The sequence below is a fragment of the Staurois parvus genome, unplaced genomic scaffold (assembly GCF_062004578.1).
Source record: "Staurois parvus isolate SC_StPar_1 unplaced genomic scaffold, SC_StPar_1.0 ptg000425l, whole genome shotgun sequence".
Classification (NCBI taxonomy): domain Eukaryota; kingdom Metazoa; phylum Chordata; class Amphibia; order Anura; family Ranidae; genus Staurois; species Staurois parvus.
The window spans coordinates 3,425,016-3,442,498 of record NW_028318221.1 but is presented as its reverse complement, the minus strand read 5'-3'; the positions used below and the strand labels follow the sequence as shown (position 1 = coordinate 3,442,498).

The 17,483-nt window shown below is 42.0% G+C and overlaps 2 long non-coding RNA genes across 2 annotated transcripts in view; one reads left to right on the top strand and one right to left on the bottom strand.

The window, feature by feature from the left end:
* Nucleotides 1-1,616, bottom strand: part of LOC149454520 (uncharacterized) — an 86,696-nt gene extending 85,080 nt beyond the window's left edge. The window contains exon 1 of the long non-coding RNA XR_016314199.1: nt 1,477-1,616. This is a non-coding gene — a long non-coding RNA (uncharacterized LOC149454520). The remainder of the gene's footprint in view (nt 1-1,476) is intronic.
* Nucleotides 1,452-13,513, top strand: LOC149454519 (uncharacterized). Its single transcript, XR_016314198.1, has 4 exons — nt 1,452-1,605; nt 5,281-5,335; nt 8,045-8,140; nt 13,302-13,513. It is a non-coding gene; the product is annotated as an uncharacterized LOC149454519 (long non-coding RNA).
* The last annotated feature ends 3,970 nt before the right edge of the window (nt 13,514-17,483 follow it).

The window sequence follows — 17,483 nt, the reverse complement described above, 5'->3', positions numbered from 1 at the left end:
TTCTGAAATTAAGAGGAGTCAAAGCATTGTAGTTAAGAGTGGAATGAAGATAGGAGCATTTACTCAGTGAAAGCAGCAGTCAATGCGTTATTTTAGTTAAGAGTGAAGATAGGAGCATTTACGCAAACGCAGCACCAAAGTCCTCCAAATTTCATGTGGTCTTCAGATTAGCACAACAGCGTGTAGAGCGCTTCATGGAATGGGTTTCCATGGCCGAGTAGCTGCATCCAAGCCTTACATCACCAACTGCAATGGAAAGCGTCAGAAGCAGTGGTGTAAAGCACGCCACCACTGGACTCTAGAGCAGTGATGTGTTCTCTGGAGGGACGAATCATGCTTCTCTGTCTGGCAATCTGATGGACGTGTCTGGGTTTGGCGGTTGCCAGGAGAACGGTACTTGACTGACTGCTAAGTGTAAAATTTGGTGGAGGAGGGATTATGGTGTGGTGTTGTCTTTCAGGGGTTTGGCTTGGCCCCTTAGTTCCAGTGAAGGAAACACTTAAGGCGTCAGCATACCAAGACATTTTGGACAATTTAATGCTCCCAACTTTGTGGGAACAGTTTGGGGATGGCCCCTTCCTGTTCCATCATGACTGCTCACCAGTGCACAAAGCAAGCTCTATAAAGACATGGATGAGCGAGTTTGGGGTGGAGGAACTTGACTGGCCTGCAGAGTCCTGACCTCAACCCGATAGAATACCTTTGGGATGAATTAGAGTGGAGACTGTGAGCCAGGCCTTCTCATCTAACATCAGTGCCTGACCTCACAAATGCGCTTCTGGAAGAATGGTCAAACATTCCCATAGACACACTCCTAAACCTTGTGGACGGCCTTCCCAGAAGAGTTGAAGCTGTTATAGCTGCAAAGGGTGGGCCAACTCAATATAGAACCCTACGGACTAAGACTGGGATGCCAATATAGTTCATGTGCTTGTAAAGGCAGGCGTCCCAATACTTTTGGCAATATGGTGTATGTGTATAAATATACTGACACCTAATGAGAGTGTTGAACATTGCAGCCAATAATCCCATCATCCCAATATGCAGTTTAGTACATACTGATTTTAAAATGTATTTGAAAAAAATGGGCTGGATGGGAAGTGATCGTTATCAGTCACTGTAAAGCAGACCTTCCCTCACAGCAGATGAACAAGGTGTTATTGCACTCCTGTGATGTAAACTTTAGGGGGAGATTTACCAATACTGGAGTACTCCGAATCTGGTGCAGCTGTGCATGGTAGCCAATCAGCTGCCAACCTCACCTTGTTCAATTAAGCTTTGACAAACACAACGTGGAAGGTGATTGGCTGCAATGCAGAGCTGCACCAGATTTTTCACCATGCAGTTGTAATAAATCAGCCCCCTTTGTGACTAAACATGTCCGCACTCACTGCCCCCCCTCCTTTGCATACATCTCCCTCACACAGCGTACACCCGCCTACATATCCCGCCCTCCCAGTCACGTGCTCTGCTAACCTTGGAAGGGCTTTGTGGATACTTCCGTTGACGTCAGGCTCCTTCCTGCTCTCCCCGGTGTGCAGTGTGAGTGGTGTTATTGGAGGAGAGAAGATGGTTGTTCCCGTGCAAGTGTCTCCGCTCATCAAGGTGAGTGTGGAGGGCGGTGCACGCTGACCTTCCGGCTGTGTGCGCTCTTCTATCTCCCCCTCAGGCTCGGAGCCAGCCTGTTACCGCGGACTGCTGGGTGAAGGTGACATGAAGGCCACTGCCTGTAGTCATGAGAGGTCATGTCATGGTCTACTATGGGATACCAGACTTATACGCATGGACCTTCACCATGAGCAGCGGCAGTGTCATTGTATTCTGAATGACGGCACTGCATACATTTCTATCCGCATCTCTAGTCTGCCATATATCCATGTGCATGGGATAGACACCCCTACAGGGGTAACCTAGAGGTATCTCCTCATTGGTTGCAAATAAATGATTAACCACTTGCCCTCCAGACGATTTACCCGCCTTCCTAACCAGGCCATTTTTCTTTTCAATACAGCGCTGCGTTATTTTAACTGACAATTGTACGGTCATGCAATACTGTACATAAATGAAATGTCATTTTTCCCCCAGAAATAGAGCTGTCAGTGGTATTTGACGCCTCAGCGGTTTTATTTTTTGCACTATAAACAAAAAAAGACCAACAATTGTGAAATAAGAATACTTTTGACTTTTTGCTATATAACATATCCAATAAAAAATTAAATCAAATTTTAAGTAAATCAAGCAGTGTTGAAAAATACAGTGGCTATAAAAAGTCTACACACCCTTGTTAAAATGTCAGGTTTCTGTGATGTAAAAAAAATGAGACAAAGAGAAATCATTTCAGTACTTTTTCCACCTTTAATGTAACCTATAAAAAACTAAAATAGTTGCATAAGTGTGCACACCCTCTTATAACTGGGGATGTAGCTGTGTTCATAATTAAGCAATCACATTCAAAATCATGTTACATAAGAGTCAGTACACACCTGTCATCATTTTAAAGTGCCTCTGATCTACTCCAAATAAAGTTCAGCTGTTCTAGTAGGTCTTTCCTGACATTTTCTTAGTTGCATCCTACAGCAAAAGCCATGGTCCGCAGAGAGCTTCCAAAGCATCAGAGGGATCTCATTGTTAAAAGGTATCAGTCAGAAGGGTACAAAAAAATTTCCAAGGCATTAAATAAGATATACCATGGAACACAGTCATCAAGTGGAGAAATAATGGTGTAACAGTGACATTGCCAAGAACTGGACGTCCCTCCAAAATTGATGAAAAGACGAGAAGAAAACTGGTCTGGGAGGCTGCCGAGAAGCCTTCAGCAACATTAAAGGAGCTGCAGGAATATCTGGCAAGTACTGGCTGTGTGGTACATGTGACAACAATCTCCTGTATTCTTCATATGTCTGGGCTATGAGGTAGAGTGGCAAGATGGAAGCCTTTTCTTAGGAAGAAAAACTTCCAAGCCTGGCTAAATTTTGCAAAAACACATCTGAAGTCTCCCAAAAGCATATGGGAAAATGTGTTCTGGTCTGATGAAGCCAAGGTTGAACTTTTGGGCCATAATTCTAAAATATGTTTGGCACAAAAACAATACTGCACATCACCATACCCACAGTGAAGCATGGTGGTGGCAGCATCATGTTTTGGGGCGGTTTTTCTTCAGCTGGAATTGGGGCCTTAGTCAAGGTAGAGGGAATTATGAACAGTTCCAAATACCAGTCAATAGTGGCACAAAACCTTCAGGTTTCTGCCAGAAAGCTGAACATGAAGGGGAACTACATCTTTCAGCATGACAACGATCCAAAGCATACATCAAAAATCGAAATTCTGTGGGGTGATCTGAAGTGGGTTGTGCACAAGAGACCCTCACAATCTGACAGATTTGGAGTGTTTTTGCAAGAAAAAGTGGGCAAATATTGCCTAGTCAAGATGTGCCATGCTGATAGACGCCTACCCAAAAAAACTGAGTGCTGTAATAAAATCAAAAGGTGCTTCAACAAAGTATTAGTTTTAAGGGTGTGCACACTTATGCAACCATATTACTCCACCTAAACGATTTCAGTTTGTTGTTCAACTGAGTTGTACGGTTTATAGGTTACATTAGAGGTTGAAAAAATTCTGAAATGATTTATCTTTGACCATGTTTCATGTTATACCTTGAATATGGGTGTAACATTAATCATGGCCAGAAAGATGGACTTAGCTTTTAACAACTTTTATGAAAATGTATTTAAAATGCATTAAGGGCTTATTCACACTTGTTGTTTTAGTACAGTGCAAATGGCAGAGCACTGTGTTGTCATGCACTGTATTGCTAAAATCTAGTCATCCACTGTGTTAATGTGAGTTGTGCTAAGGCACACTACAACAGAAGAATAAATGCACAACACGAAGGGTATACTCACACCAGATGCAGGGGGACTGTGTTAGGTGGCTATTCCAGCACAGCCCCCCACTACATGACACGACAGAATGCCTCATCTCCTTCTCAGCCTGGTTCACTCCACTGTGTTGTGGCGGTGTGCGGGCAGTGCGCAGTGAAAACTGCGAGCAGTATTTTTTTTTTTTTTTTTTTTCAGCGCAAGGCATAGTGTGGCAGCCAGTTACACTTTATGAAATGTCTCTGTGACTTTTTTCTAAAAGTAAACAATGATCCACTGAGATCAGAATCCAGCCAGACTGCACCGCACACCAGTCGCTACGTTGTGAAGATACCAAACAGCATGAATCCACTCAGACCTTTCCGTATAGACTCCTGAATGACAATACATGTGTACTAGTAAATTGAACCTATGTTTTATTACAAAACCACTTCTGTGCACTATGGGGGGCATAAAACCTGGCGGTGTGGTAGTTGTTAATCTCAACCTGCAGCTTGAAGCTTGCTTCTTTCCTCCACTTTCTTCTAACATAACATGCAGAATTCACCCACTCTAAAGTTGGCCTTATGCATTACAATCTAATTGCACAATTTCCTTTAGCTCTACCGACCACTGTCTGACTGTATACCAATTAACAATATATTTTTGTAGGTAGGGCCCTCACATCACTGTTCTGGTAAATGTAAAGGAGATGTTACAGAGAATAGCTGTACAGTTACCTGAAGGTGATTCTGGGCTCCCTAGACACAGGCCCCAGTATTGATGCAGCTTCAAATGTCCTGCTGCAGCAGTGGCTTGTCACCTATGTACAACAAGGATGCTGATTGGCTCACTTGGAACCAATTACTAGCACTTTTTATAGACCAATTTGGGCTTGCGCCACTGTGCATTGCCAACCTGAAGCTGGAAGGAGCCCAAGATTTCTGTCAGGTATCCCTGGTTCATATATGTGCGGGCCGCGATTTGTGCGGGCATGAGAGCACATTCGTTTGAATGGACTCCTGTGCCCCGGGACACGCAGGGAAGAAGTCCCTGCACTACTTGGGAAATCACAGCCTGCATGGGAACCGAGCTACCCACATTCCTCTGTGTGGGTGGTGCTGCTGCAGGTATTTGTGTGGGTCCAGCAGTGACACCACCCGCACAGATGTGAACCAAGACATAAGGGTAAGAGGAGATTATTTCTGCATATATGTTCATAAATGTGGGAGGGATGGAAATAGAGTAGACTATGGTTGGTTAACATGCTTAGATCTGAGCTGTATTTTGCTGAGGTGAAACTCGCCCTGCAATCTTGCATTTGTCAACAAACAAACTGAAACAGATCTGTCTAGCTACCTGTCTGTCTCTGTCATTCTTGCACATGTAATGTAATAGTGCTATAACTTTCTTCATTTTGTAGTTTGCCAGGTATTCTGCGTTACTGCTTGGGATTGTCTATGGCAGTTCAAGATATGGTAAGTTTTATACAATATATTTTAAATTGGTAAAACTTTCTCTTCCTAAAACTGTGCTTTTACCCTATTGAGTGTGTGATAATTCTTGCAGAGTCTGATCGCAGTTTACTACTTTACTTGTTTTTATCCCATACAGTACATCTGAAGGAAGTTGGTCTTCTAGGGTCCAAGTGTTTTAGTGTCATCCAAGGAGCATGGCAGAATTTATTTATTGGACAGTAATTACATACAGGTTTCTGATGCAAGGTGTAGGCAGATTTTGTTGCCCATGTCTAAATGGATAGTGTCATGCCTGGAACATAGCAGTATCAGGTGTCATAGTGTCCTTAAAAGCAAGAAAGAAGTACTTGTCTGTGTAATATGACTTTTCTATCTTATTTATCCTTCTGTTCATTATTGAGCAGAGTGACATGAACATACATTGTCAAATAATTTGAGCTGTAAGAAGTAATGGGATTCATAATGCAGCAGAAACTCATTCAGATGTTTGCAACTTTAAAGTGGTTTTTACCATCACGCATTGTATTCATGAAGGTAAAAAACTGTGTGTAGCAGCTCCCCCTAACACTTACCTGAGTCCCATCCCGATCCAGCGATATTCACGAGAACCTCGGTGCTCCGGAACCATTGGCTCCCACTACTGTCAGTCACAGCTACTGAGCCAATCAGGAGAGTGAGTGGCTGGGGCTGAGCCACAGCTGTGTGTGTCTCTCTGTCACGCAGAGCTGTGGATCTGGAGCGCGCCTGCTCGGGTGCCCCCCATAGCAAGCAGCACCCAACGGGAGGGAGGGGCCAGGAGCGCCAGCAGGGGACCCAAGAAGAGGAGGATGTGGGCTGCTCTGGGCAAAACCACTGCACAGGGAAAGTAAGTATGACATGTTTGTTATTTGAAAAAACAAAAAAAGCCTTTAGTATTACTTTAAGGGTCAGTTCACCTTTACAAAAAGAACTGTCTAAGCTGCTAAGGGGTGTCTGTAGATAAAAACTATGCAGCGCTTACTAAAGTTGAATATTGCCCTTACTATAGGTGTAGGCTGTTTACATACCTTCCGAAGCCTGACAGGAATACTCCCAAGATGTTGCTAAATGAGGTCTAGTTGTTACTGCTCACTTCCACCATCACAGGAGTGAGCTTGTTCTCTGATTCTAACCCCCACACATGCTCTTTCTCTCTCCTGATGCAGTCGCTCTGAGCTCAGTGTTTGATATCTTACTTCTGTGATGGAGGAGGTGAACAGTAAGCACTAGGCCGCACTTGGCAACTTCCTAGCAATGTCCTGGGAGTATTTCAGTCAGGCTTCATGAGGTACGTAAATGGCCTACAGCTATAGCAAGGGAATTATTCAACTTTTTCTACATATGCTCCTTACCTGCTTAGTCAGTTTTTTGGTAAAGGTGAACTAACCTTTTGTCTAATTTGCTCTGCTTAACCCAGCCTCCTCCGTTCATGCTTGAGAAGCCCTAAAATTGTCAGCCAAAAATACACTGGCAGTTTTGCTGAATAGGCACAGCAGGGCCATGTGCAAGAGCCATTTGCCTCACTTTTGAGAATGCTATAAACTTTCTTCTTTTTTTTTTTTGTTAGTATCTTCAGGAATTCTCTTTGATTTTATAATTATTTGCTTTTTTTGGATCTTTGTGCTAGTAATGAGATTTTGATGGTAATCCTCAAAATACGTGAGGCTTCTACTGGGCCAGGCATTAATTAGAGGGTAATTACTTTTTCATTCTATGGTAGTCACTCCTGTATAAATTGGGCATGGTTTTAATTTTACAAACTAGAAGCTTTGTATCTTCTCATCACTGATTGGTAAAAGAAAAAAACCTAGGGAGGGGTCTAAACCACTGTCATTTTTTTATGGCTGTCTGGGCCTCTTCAAGGGGATTCCTCTTCATTTTCTGTCCTGGAGATGAAACACAAAGTGAGGGGAATTTCCCTTTTAACAGAGTTGTCGCCAGTACAGGTCTCCCCATTGGTAGACTTACCTTTAACACTTTTTCTGGTGACAGCTCTAACATTTTGGATTTCTCCTCTCTTCTGTCTCTGACAATAACCAGGAGAAAATGGGGTAATCTACCTGAAATAGCAATCAATACCTTGATAATGGTTCTTCTCTTTCCTTACTGGGAGATAAACTAAAAATATTTTTTGCCTAGCAATATTTGCAATAATAAAGGAAAACCTACATGTATGTACTTCATGCAGGACACTCACAGAAATGCATCTACATATAGACCGTGATGTTACCAGAGACTGCTGTTCATGCATTTTTAAGAGATTTTCCTGGCCCCATCCTGACAGCGCTGGTCAAATCTGCAGCAGAGGGTTTCATTTAATAGTTGCATCAACATCTAGGTTACTCAAAGTAGTTTTTAGTGAATGTTGGAGGTAATTACCTCTCCCTGATTGCAATGATGCAATATATCAATTGAGGAATTGGACGGCTTTGCAAATAAAGGTTTTACACCCTATCTTGGGATATGACACACAAGTTTCACACCATGACTCCAAAGTTATATCCGTAAATTCTAGTTGTTGAAAGAGGCAGGGCTTTGAGTGGTCATGGCCTAAGAGATGCCCCTCACCGCTGCCCTGAAGAGGTCTTTCACCATGAGTATATAAATCTAAACATGGCAGGTATTCATTTTCTTTGGGAAAGGATTGATCAAATGTTTTCTGAGTTTTCTTACAAATCTCTTTTTTTACAGCATATTTAAAGCCAATAGCTGAAGAAGACAGAAGGATTGAGGCAGAGGAGAAAAAGAAACAAGAAGAAGCAGCGCGCATTGCAAGAGAGTTGGCAGGTTGGTTGTGTTTAATAGATACTTGTGCAGAAATTGTAATACAAATCTAACAGGGCACCATGCTGAAATCCGCCAGCTAGAGGTGTTTTTTTTTTTACTGGAGATTTAACAAAATATGGGAGCTGCCATTGCTGATGCAGAATCCTGGATGTTGTGCCCACCCTGGTTTCTCTATATGGTGAGATAATGACCTGAGTCAAGCATGCTGGAAAGGAGTACAGATACTCCACAAGCGTGTTTGGCCAGGTTACTAGTTCACTAGATAGTGAAGCAAAAATTAAGAAGACCGCCCCAGAACATGTAGCACCAAAACAAAACCATAGCGTTGTTTCCCTTAATATTGTCTTCACATTTACTTTGTTTTGATTTGCAGCTCTCCATGGAGGAGGAATGGCAAGTTAGTGGTCTTGTTCCTCCTCACCCTCTTCTTGCAACTAAGCTTTTTGGACCCTTCTGTAATTTAACACTAGACCATACTTCAATGTATTGCATCATGAGTGTCTGATTCTTCCAGAATCGCAAATGGTGTTTCACAAAATTATAAATGCAGAAATCAAAATCATTTAAACAGACCCAAAAAGACAAGACAGAGATGGGAAGATAGAATGGTTGCACAATCTTAACCTGGTATAAACACTGACCATCCTATCTGCTGAGCGTGCAGCTTTATGCTTTATGGAGCCAGTCTTATCTTGGAGGAACTAAAGCTCTCATCCAGGAAAATTCATTGTGGAGAAGTAATCCAGGATTTTGGTGTCAGACCCAGAATAAGTATGTAGATAATTGCATACTTACCTGTAAAATCCATTTCTTGGAGTACACCACGGAACACAGAGCAGGCTATAATCATTACTTTCTGGGTTATGCGCCACCTATAGGTGAATGGACAGCTGACTAAACAGACAGGAAGTCCTCCCCTAATATAACCCCTCCTACACAGGAATTACCTCAGTATTGTAGAAACCAATGAAATTCCAGAAAGAAGGGAGGGACCTCAGTGTCCTGTGGTGTACTCAAAGAAATGGATTTTACAGGTAAGTATGTAGAAAAAATAATCCAATTTTCTTTATCACACATCATGGGACACAGAGCAGGCTATAATTGTTACTATCAGGGATGTCCCAAAGCAGTACATTTGGAGGGAGGAAGACACTAATACCAGACACCATTATCAGCCCGAGGACCTACTGCAGCCAAAAACGGCATCCTCTGTAGCTCTAACATCCACTTGGTAGAACCTTGCAAATGTATGCACTGAAGACCAGGTAGCGGCCTTGCAAACCTGAGTTACCAACGCCTGATGGCTCCCACACTTCTGGTAGACTGCGTACTTGCCCTTCAAACAATAGGCTTGAATGATTAACTGGCGGATCCAATGAGAAATGGTTGCTTTGGATACCACTTGCTCTTTTCTGGGACCTTCTGGTAGCACAAACAGGGAATTGGACCTTCTGATTTGTGCCGACCTTTTTTTTTAGATATACTCTGACAGAGCTCGCACTACATCCAAAAAATGCAGAAATTTCTTTGCTGATGAGTGAGGATTCAGAAAAAAGAGGGTAGAACAATGTCCTCATTCAAGTGAAAGCTGGAAATGACTGTAATAAAGAGAAAAGGTTGCATGAGGGTGCAACACCACCTTATGGTGTAAGATTAAAAATGGCTCCTTGCAAGAGAGAGCCGCTAGTTCCAACTTGCTTTTTTCCGAAGTGATTGCAATTAAAAAACTTTTCCAGTCAAAAGGACAAGTGGAATATCACATATAGGTTCAAAAGGCTGCTTTTTCAAGGTAGCCTGAAAGGAGGAACCGTATGAATCACCCCTGCAGAAAAGCCCCAACCAAGGAATTTGAAGCAGTAGGCCTTTGAAAAAAAATGGACAAAGCTGAAACCTGACCTTTTAATGGTGCCCAAGGCCAACCTCTTTTCCAAATCTGACTGGAGAAAAGAGAGAATCCTCCTAGCTGCATATTTCCCAGGATGTCAACCTTTGGCCTCACACCAGGAAATGTAAGACTTCTAGACTGTGTAATAGATGTTCCTGGAAACCGCCTTCCTAGCGTTAAACAGTGTAGAAGTAATTGGACCTGAGACCCCTCGGTCCCTCAAGATCCTGGCTTCAATAGCCACACTGTCAAATTTAGCGAACATAAAGCTGGGTGCCATATTGGGCCTTGAGACAGTAGGTCCGGCTGGACTAGAAGAGACCATGGACTGTCCACAGATGACCTTTTTACTATCTGCTTCTGGGTCAGGCCAGGGCTGCCAAGATCAACAGTGTTACCTCCTCCCAGATCCTGCGCAAAAGGTATAGCAGAAACTTAATCGGGGGGGATCTTTCACGCTTCTTACCTTCCTGCTTAACAGAGTAAATTATGCCAGCAATTTTATTCACAAATTCAGCCAAGGCTGATGCTAAATCATCCTTCGTAACATTTCCTGAAGCAGACACATCAGTGGAGCCACTTCACTTGTCTGGCATTGTGGCTACTAATTGCCCAGTCACCTCTGGTCTTTCAGGGGAAGTCACCACAGTGGAACTACAACTAGGATCCTCAGGACCTGATAGTGCACACATGCCCCTTCCTGCTATAGTTTCCCCACTCCGCTTTCTGGGAGACCGCTTATTCTAAAGCGACTTTACTGCAATGCAACTGGGGCTTGTGACCATAAACATTAAAGTGTTACTAAACCCAATAGTCTGCATTCACTATATCTGGTCTACCACAGTACACAAAACATGGAAGTGCAATTATTTTAGCAAATATAAACTGCTAAATACCTTTTCTCATCAGCAGTTAGAGCAGTCTTGTGATTTCTATCAGTGTTCAGCAGAGCACTGGTTAAAGGTTGTAGGAGGAGTTTTCATTCTGCTCTAGGAGGATGTAGAACCCCTGACCTCTGTCTGAACAGTACTGATTGGCCCTGTGATGATCACATGCACTCTCCCAAGGAAAAAAAAACCTCTCTAGCTATACACACTAAACTGATCCTAACTTCTCTGCTCCTCCTCTTGTTCAAATGTTCATGTCTTCTCTCCTGATAAGACAAACTGAACCGTAGCCATTCTGCCCATGCTCAAATGGCCTTTTTACACAATGCAGGGGATTAACCCCTTAGGTTCCACAGTGAGTATAACAAGCATGCTTTACTGCATATGCAGACTGATTTTACTGTTGTGGGTTTAGTAACACTTTAGCACACCAGTACAGCACCCCACCATACAAGGCTGTAATACATCATTTAGCAGCCATCACAGCACAGACAACAAATGGATGCAGCACTAAAGCAGGAGCCAGTTCAGACTGCTACCTGTGACTGTACACCCATCAAGGACTTGCATACCCAAAGAATAGCCTGCTCTGTGTCCCTTCCAGCAGCCTCACAGGAGCCCTATATGTAAGACGTTATCCACCTAAGTAAGATGGCTGCCCACAGCCTCTGGCCGCAACTGTGCATCCACAGTGTGCTGTGTGCACGCCCGCCTCTGGTGAAAGCCGCATGCGTGCTCCGGGACTCCTGCAGCCTTTAGCTGGAAACAATAAGACATGGTTACCTCCGACAGGTTCCCCAAGCATGCCAAAAATACACCACCAGCTAGAAAAACATACAAAGTACAGATACAGTGCTCCCAATGCCCTCTAGTGGTAAAAAGTGATAAGATTGTGGATATCTGGCCCCGCCAAACTCACTGCTCTGGCTACATAGGCAGTATTGGTGTTCTGCATAAGATCATAAAAAGGCTCCCTGACGTAGCCCAATTCTCTGTTCGCCCTATGGAAATGAAGGTTTTAAAAGATACATCCTTCTTCCTTTTTTTTTTTTCCAAGAAAAAGAGCAAACTTACCAATCCCGCCGCAGGGCTTTACTATTAAACACACCCAATCGTCACCCATCACAGCGAGGCTTGTCACTTAATTTTGAAGGACTAGGTCCCCCTTATGTTTTTTGGGGTCCACTCCCTTGGACATGTATAGCACCCTGCCAGAGAAATACCTTGGTCATTTAGCAAAAATGCACAGGGATCTGTAAAACAGGGTCCAGCGCCAAAAAGGTTGTATTACAGGCAAACCTTGTCGAGTCCCTCATCTTCCATAGGAGGCAAATGGAGCCAAGTAACCAGTCCCTTGATCCCTATTTAGTACCATCTTTGAGATCAAACATTCTCACATCAAACTGAAATTCAGTGACCACCTTCCAGACATTAGTGAAAAACTAAGGTACTTTCTGTGTCGGAGGGGTTATAAAGGGGAGGACTTCCTAGTCTTCCGGTGTCCATTCACTGATAGATGGGGCATAACCCAGATAGTAATGATTATAGCCTGCTCTGTGTTACTGTTACTAAAACTGGAGAGTGCAAAATCTGGGGCAGCTCTGCATAGAAACCAATCAGCTTCCATTGTTTTTTTTTTTTTTTTGTAATCAAAGCTTAATTGAACAAGCTGAAGTTAGAAACCAATTGGCTATCATGTACAACTGCACCAGATTTTGCACTCTAATTTTTGTAAATCAAGCCTTTGATCCTTAAGAAAAAGTTCACTTCATGCAGCTAAGAAGAGAGAAGGAAAGGAATGGCAGCAGGCTCTTGCATCCATTAGTGGTAGGGGAAATGGAGACACTGCATTGCAGTTAGTCCAGTAATGACCAATGTGCGTCTTCTGCAGTGAGTGTTGGTTCATACCATGAATTGCACTGGAACACGTTTTTGTGTTTGTGTGATTCACATGCGATCCGGGTGCAGTGCAATTTCAGCCCATTCGTTTGAATGGCTGAAATCATGCTGAACCGCACCAAACTTAGTGCAAACACTACTTTGCTAAATGCACAGCAACTGCATCTCATGGTACTACTGTATGATGTGATCCGGTGCAGGCAAACTCACTGCGTTCTGCATTTTGAGGTGTTAACACTGAGACCCATTGCAAGTGCAGTGCGTTTTGAACGCAGTGTTGGAAACGCGCATGTAACGTGGGTTTCCCACATCGCTTTCTGGTGTGAACTGGCTGGTCCTATATGCCTTCTAGCCAGTGTGTGTGTATATATATTGTGTGTGTCAAGTAGATTTTTACTTTGTTGTATTTTGCACATTTTTTTTCCTGTTGAAGCAAAATTGTAACGATGATGTCCTAATATCTGGTAATTTGTTTATTATTTTGTTGCAGAGCAAGAAGATACCATCTTGAAATGAGTTTTCCTTTTCTTCTTTTTTTTTTTTGTGAGAATTAGTCTACAGGGAATTCTTGAACATTTGGCCATTCTGACCATCTTTCAAATCATTTAAAAATGTATTTGTGGACTGGCTTGTACAGTTGAAAATGTGTACATTAACAGTATATTTAACAACACAACAATAAAAACTGAAACTTTTCATGAACATTTGAGTAATTGGAACATTTTTTTTTTTCATTGTAATTGTTCTATAAACTGAAATATGTACAGCTAAACATTGGTTATGAAAACATGTAGTGAAAATAGTTTTCAAAAGTAAACCTACACATTACTGGCTATGAAAATCAGACCTGAGTTTTCTGCTGGAACATACCAGTGCTAAGTACTGACGCCTCCTGTCAGAGGCTGCATGTAAGATAGAGATGAAGATTTTCCAAGTGCTATGGTGACAGTTAATGAAGGGGGGGAGACCTGAGTATAAGCAGGGTAAAGCTGTCCCCTGCTCTGTTGCCCCCTTCATCCTCCTTCGGACTTGTCTTACTTCCTCTTCTTTCTACCCTTGACAGGTGCATGATTATTGGCTGTGTATGAGTACCTGGGTAACCTCCAGCAAGTGTTAGAGCCAGCTATGTCATTGACAAGCGCAAATAATGTTTTAAAATCTCAGTTTATTCAACACAGTAATGTTATAAATGCAATATTGCTAGCAATTGTTTACAGCATGATATGTAATACTGAATTAAAACTAGCCTCAACTTCTCCACTATACAGCTCTTAAAAGAGAAAAATAATTCCAGAAAATCAGGATGATCAAAAAATAGAGGGTGGTAGTTTCTTTGCTACGTTTCCCAAAACAGGTCTGCTTCCTCAGAAAATACGAAAGAATCTATATATGATACTGGGCCTGAGATAATTGCACTCCATGGGAGACTGCGGGGGGTTAAAAGCTGGCTCAATGTCTCATCACTGAGAGCAAAGTTACTTATGTCAGAGTAGTCTCCTACTCCTGCTTTTAGGTGATCCCTAAGCCTATCCTACCCCCACCTAGAAAACTGTACTTTTATTTTCTCCATCAGCTCATCCCACAGTTATTACATTTGTATCGCTTGAACCTAAGCTCTAAAGAGCAGGGCTCCTGTACTGAATTGTAGCTGTACTATCTGCCCTCATGTTGTAAAGCGCTGTGCAAACTATTGCCACTATATAAATATTTTATATATTAGTTGGGAAAAGAGCACGCACTGCAGCAACATACAATATTACAACATCCACAATGGCCAGACTGTTCTGGCACAGTAAATATTTTAACCACGCTGGCCCTAATTTAAATTCTTAGGTCACTGGAACCCCCCCAGTACTGCTGCTCTTTCCTAATAACTTACCCCCAGCACTGGCCCCAGCTGCTCTGTTGCCTCCTTGATTTGGTCAAATATGCATATCAATCACAGTATTACACATTAGGCTCTACCAGATGCCAAACAGCAAATGTATTACTGTATTTACAGCCTGACTGACTTCCAGTTGTGCTCAAAAGTTTGCACACCCTGGCAGAAATTGTGAAATTTTGGCATTGATATTGAAAATATGACTGATCATGCCAAAAAAATTTCTTTTATTGTAGGATGGTGATCATATGAAGCCATTTATTATCAAATAGTTGTTTTGTCTCCTTTTTTAAATCATAATCATAACAGAAATCACCCAAATGGCCATGATCAAAAGTTTACATACCCTGGAATGTTTGGCCTTGGTACATACACTCAAGGAGACACAAACTGGTTAAAATGCCAATTAGAGGTTAATGTCCCACATCTGTGGCTTTTTAAATTGCAATTAGTGTCAGTGTATAAATAGTCAATGCGTTTTTAGCTCTTATGTGGAAGCACTGACTAGGCTAGATACTGAGCCATGGGGATCAGAAAAGAACTGTCAAAAGTCCTGTGTAACAACGTAATGGAACTTTATAAAGAACCTCATTTTTGTAATAAGGTCTTGAAGAAAGAAAACGAAAATGTATTTTTTTTTTTCTGTTTTTCATTTTCCAAAAACGTGTGGCAACAAATGAGATATGCAAAATACTCACCATGCCCCTTAGCAAATACCTTGGACGGTCTACCTTCCAAAAAGGGGTCATTTGGGGGGATTGGGGGTTCTCCATATCTGACACTTTGTTTACATTAGAATTTTTTTTATTTAGAAAAATTACTTTGAACCCCCAAACATATATTTTTAACGCAATGGCCCCAGAGAATAAAACGGTGGGTGTTGCACACAGCATTTTCGTGGTGATTTTTCAAACACTCATTTTTTTTAAAAACACTTTTTTTAAATCTTAATGCACAAAAACACAATATATTTCCCAATTGTTTGATAACATATAAAAGATGATGTTACACCGAGTAAATAGATTCCAAACATGACATGCTTTAACCACTTGCCGCCCAGCCTATGGTCAGATGATGGCCAGGCAAACGTATCGTCCTTCCCGGATTGCGCTTTGTGTGTGCATGCGCAGTTTGCCTGCCCGCAGAGCCGTGCAGCGGCGCAATCTGTTACTGGCCGTGTACCTCGGACACGGCCGATGACAGATCTGTGTACCGGCCCCGTTGCCAGCACCATTTGACCTGCTGTCACCATCACAGCAGGTCACATGGCAGTTGTATACAAGGATGGGTTCCTTTCATGCCATACATTGTATACTAGTGTGTCTAGCTGTGAATGGTTAGTGATCACATGCACAGGCTGGGGCAATTACAGCCCATCTGTGTCATTTGATTAGCCATGGCCAAATCACAGCTAAGCACAACAAAAAAACCTGAATTAATCGATTTCATTCAGTTAAATACTTGCATATAGCAAAGAAATTCTTTGCTATAAGTAATCAAATTGAATAAAAAAAAATACTGATCATTTCCCAAAGTAGTACAATGTTACTATGCTCCTTTGTATACACAGAGCTGAAGAAGATATTAAATAAATTTGCCTTCTCTTTGTCCCCAGTCACCCACTCTAGATTATTTTGTAAAGGGCCTACATGCTCGGACCGGACCTTTTTACTAATAATATATTTGAAAAATGTTTGGGGGTTGGTTCTGCTATTTTTTGCAATCTGTCGTTCGTTTGAAATTTATGCAGCTTTTATTTCCTTTTTGCATATTTGTTATATTCTTTGTAATGTTTAAACGATGATAGCATTCCATCATTTTTATATTTTAATAAAAGCTCTTTTCTTATAGCTTTTTTAACTTTGGCAGTAAGCCACATAGGTTTGATTTTTAGCCTTTTAAACTTGTTGCCTATGGAAATATATTTTGCAGTGTGTTCACATACAGTCTTTTTGAACAACACCCATTTCTGTGTTGTGTTAATTGATGCCAATATTCCCTCCCAGTCTAATCTTTGAGAGCAGCTCTCAGCCTTGGAAAACTAGTACTCTTGAAATTGAGCGTGTTTTTTTTTTTTTTTCCCGTATGTGCTCGCTGTTTACAGCTAATAAATTAAATCATGTTATGGTCACTGCTACCCAGATGTTCTTTTATATTGACATTTGTAATCAGCTCTGCATGGTTTGAGATTACCAGGTCCAGCAGAGCATCATTCCTAGTACAAGCTTCTATGAACTGTACCATAAAATTGTCCTGTAGTAGGTTAAACAATTTTTGCCCTTTAACTGTTCCTGCAGTACCATCACTCCAGTCAATTTCCGGGTAGTTAAAATCCCCCATTATTATCGCTGTCCCAGCCCTTGCAGCCCTTTCGATCTGTGCAAGGAGCTGAGTCACCACCTCCTCATTAACACTGGAAGGCCTATAACAAACTCCAATGATTACCTTTGTAGTACGCACCCCCATGTGCAGTTCCACTCATAATGCTTCCACCTCATCACACTCTCCATCAACTAGGTCCTCTTTCACACTCGCTCTGAGATCACTTCTCACATACAGACAGACACCACCACCTTTCCTATTTACTCTGTCTCTCCAAAAGAGAACATAGCCAGGAATATTAATGGCCCAGTCATGTGAAGAATACTAGTCAGTACCAATGTGTAAAAGTGTACAGTATTTGCTTTGGAAGAATGAATCACCTCTAACGTTGAGTGCCCTACATGTGTGGATGTTGCTGCGGTATATAAAACTATTAGAATAGTTTTTTTAAATTTGAATGGGGTGCCT